Source organism: Rhipicephalus sanguineus, chromosome 4 (assembly GCF_013339695.2).
Source record: "Rhipicephalus sanguineus isolate Rsan-2018 chromosome 4, BIME_Rsan_1.4, whole genome shotgun sequence".
Lineage (NCBI taxonomy): Eukaryota > Metazoa > Arthropoda > Arachnida > Ixodida > Ixodidae > Rhipicephalus > Rhipicephalus sanguineus.
In genome coordinates, this window is record NC_051179.1 from 131,675,498 (window position 1) to 131,679,457 (window position 3,960).

General features: G+C 48.8%; 1 pseudogene; it reads left to right on the forward strand.

Moving 5' to 3' along the window:
* The first annotated feature begins 2,267 nt into the window (after nt 1–2,267).
* LOC125758407 (uncharacterized) lies at nt 2,268–3,192 on the forward strand (annotated as a pseudogene).
* Nucleotides 3,193–3,960: the final 768 nt, after the last annotated feature.

Below are 3,960 nucleotides of genomic sequence, written 5' to 3' on the forward strand. Positions count from 1 at the left end.
CGGCATGAGGTTAGGCGTTGATCAGGATGAAGCCGCAGTCGCCAGACTTGTAAAACCGCTCATGCGATTAGAGCAGTCAAGTAAGCCTGCTCCTCCAGTGGTATTGGATGCAAAGACAAAGCTCCAAAGAGAGTTCTTTGTGGCAGTTGACTGCGCGACATCCGAAATAAAAGATCGGTTCGGCCAACCTCAGCAGCACAGATTCCACAGCACAGATTTTGATCTGGATAGGCTTCTGGCACAACTTGTATTCCTTTTATTTATTTCTGGGGCAGGTGTGAACGCTGTTGAAGATGTGGCTGGACAACTGAGGCCCGAGCCTCAAACACTTCGAAATATTTTGGACCAGGTTGTCAAACTTGTGCAGCTTTTGTTGACAGTACCGGCATCAGAGGCATCAGGAGAGCGCTCTTTTAGCGCACTCCAGCGAGTGAAGACATATCTTCAGAGTCGCATGACGCAGACCCATCTCACTCATCTACTGCACACCCACGGGAAAGTTATCTCTGGATAAAGTCATCAACGAATTTATCACGAAAACGGCCAAACGGTCAGCAACGTTTGGTTCATGCTAGCTGTTTCTATTTTTTTCGGGAACCAGTTATGGTCGATTACTGAGTGTCCTGTGTTTCTAATCGACGAACCGGCGCATTTGATTATCAGTCCGATGTAGACGTATTTTAGTTTTTTCCTTATTCCGCATTTTTCTAGCTGTTGTCATTTCCGTAAAGCACTATGTCATCGCACAGAATTTTACTAATGTGTAGCACCTACTTGTGAGTCCATGACAAATTATCTTTTTTGTTCGCACTTATACCCTTTGTGCTTATCTGCATCGTTAAATATGCATTCGTCTACACTGTATAACTTCAGTTGACATACATATCGGCAACTAGACCTTTCTTGCGTGCGGAAGTGCTCAACTAAATGCATGCGTCTATGTATGTGGAAAAGGGACGCTTTTTTTAACGAGGGAAATTTTTTAATGAAGTGCGTCTTTTAACTACAGCTACAGCTTCCAGGCCCCGGTGCGGCAGCGGCGACGTTTCGCATCGGTTCGGCCCCGCCGCTCGCGCGCTTCGCGGTCGCCACCCGAGGAGGTACAAGACAAAGCGGCCTGCTTTTAGGGCACCACGAGGTCGCTGGAGACATTTGTCACGTGTGGCGTGCATCGGGTGGCTCAGGCCCTTGACGTTCAAATGCGTGAACGGCGAGGAGCGGGCCCATGTCGCGGGGCAACGGGCGCCCGGTCATGACCTTTGACAATTGTTTGCGCGCTGGCATTCCTTCGGCGTGGTAACCATTTCCGCACCTTGCTTTACAGTCTGATTCGGCAGAATCGCTCGAGCCGGAGTTGGGGCGACGAGCTTTTAAGTGGTGCCACGTGTAACGTTGTGCGCGGAGGGTGGAGCAGAGAAGTGGCCCGAGGGTGGTAGGAGGGTGGTGTCCCTTCAGTAAATGTGTTTGACATGCCGACAAAGTTGTTTTTCTTAAGGACGTTTTCTTTTCTTATCACTGCACACGTACATTTAGCTCTAGGCACGTGTCGCGTCAGCTGAGTCTGCCCTGGCCACAACAACTTTAGTTTACTTTGTTTTTATTTGCCTCTTGTGTGTTGTTTGTTGCGAGGAGCATGAGCCCGCATAAGTGTAAGAAGGTGGTGACCTGGTAGCGAGTTCGTTGATTTGCTGCATGCACCGCCCAATTACAGGGCAAACAGGCGACTATTCGCCGGCAGTAATGTGAAGGCGGAGCATCAGGGTAATGAAGCGGCCCCGGTGTTCCGTCTGGCGCTCTGAACCGGGCTTAAGGTGTTAGGCACCATCGGCTCCGCCAAATCCCGTAGAGTCGCCCTACAGACGGTTCATTTCCAAAGTGTTCGTTTTCATTCTTTCTTTTTGTAACATTTATGCCTTAACTCTTCTGTAAGTCTGTAAATACAAGTTAATTGTCTTGATTTTCCTCTAAACATCTCCAGCGTATCTTATTCTTCAAGCAAACAGCAAATCCATCACCACTATTCGCATAGCGGCAGTTCTCACTTAATTCCTCCCACTTCGTTTATACCACCTCGGGTGGTGCATCTCGGGCGCCGAGTGTGAAGCGTTGTTTTCTACCTTCAAACTTAATTTCACCTCCCACTTCATTTATATCACCTCGGGTGGTGCGTCTCGGGCGCCGAGTATGGAGTGTGGTTTCTCACCATCAAAAGAACCTGAACTTTACTCCCATCAAGCTCATTTCATAGATCCACAGTCCACAAAAACAAAAAAAAAACTTTAAACAATTAAGAATAACTCTAAAGGGCATAATATTTAGGGTATCGAAATGTCGGGTTAGGGGTGCAGAAGCTGCAACGAAAGAAATGGGAGCTAGAACACTTGAGCCGGTGTGAACTAATGCATCTAAGTGCTATGCAATATAAGCAGCTATGGCGGTAAGTATTTTTGTGACAGGTGTTTCATTGCTTTCAGGGAACCCATTCCACTGTATTGATGGCTGTGACTGACAGCCAGTACCTGTTCAGGCTGGTGAATGTGGGTGCACCTGGGAGATTCAGTGATGGGGGAATTTCGCAAGATTCTCCTATCGGCGAACAACTGTATGAGGGCAAGCTCAGCCTACCTCGAGCAGCCATGCTCCCAAGGTCAGGAAAAGCTTGTCCGCATGTGTTCGTTGGCGATGAGGCCTTCCAGTTGTGCCCAGACTTCATGAGGCCACTGCCAGGGAGCCGGACTGCACCTGAGGATGTGATCTACAACTACCGCCTCAGTCGTGCCTGGAAAATGCTGTCGGCATTCTCGTATCCCGCTGGTGGATATACGAGAGGCAGATAAGCATGAAGCCTGAAAATGCGGAGGCCATCGTGAAGGCTACATGCGTGCTGCATAACTTCTTGTCGTCCAATGCTGCATCGACCTACTGTCCTCCTGGCTACGCAGACTTTCAAGACACCTTTGGAACTGTGAGCGGTGGTGCCTGGAGACAAGGACCAGACAGCACTACAGTGTTCGGGTTGGAGAAGCCGAAGGCCCGCAACTGTGCCAAAGTGGCCAATGCAATCAGGCAGGAGTTGATAATGTACTTCAGCGACGAAGGCTAAGTGCCTTGTAAATGGAAACTGCCCGGAGTTGCCCCAGATCAAGCTTAAACGAGTGGCTAACTCATGCCAGTGCACCGTCAACGCAATCAACACAAGCAGCCCTTTTCAGGGCTACCCACTGGATGCTTTGGCAGCGGGACCCTACATTGGTGATCTCCTGCTCTATTAACCCCTCTTTAATATATAGCATGCTTTGCATTGGACTGTGGCGACAATGGGAACAGCTGCACGCATACATGGCTCGTGCAAGCTTGTTGAGGAGGGTTGAAGTACACAGTTTCAAAACAAAACTTTATTGCACATTTCCTTTTGTATACCATTCCTCGATAAATTGAGACAAGTAAATGTTCCCTTAACCGAAGCTTTTCTGGCGATTTCTTTGCTGGCCATGCGATAGCGAGGCAATGCCGAATCGTCGGCGGCAACGACGCTGCTTTGCACCTGTGTGCGAAACAGTTTTTATAGGATGAGCAGGAAGACAAATGTGGCTGACAATAGCATCGCACATCAAGAGGATGAAATGCTGACAGAACCCCTCAGAGAACCCTCCTCTCTGCCTTTCATTTTGCCTTCAGCTGAGTCTGCTTGCTGCTTGCCTAAAACATATGAGACGCCCAAACGTGGCCAATCTGTCTAGTGCCAGAGGCAACCAGGTCACGTGGAATTCAGACAAGGCTTTCACATTCACGAATGACAAATCTCCTGAGGAAAGTATAAAACCGTACCCGGAAATGTCAAAGGCTTCAGAAAAAATTCGGCAGATCCCACGTACCGTGAGAGTCGATGTTATGCGAAGCATGCCGCGGGTAGGTGACTGTGGCGTAAATTTTTTACTGAGTGGCACGTTACAAAATGAC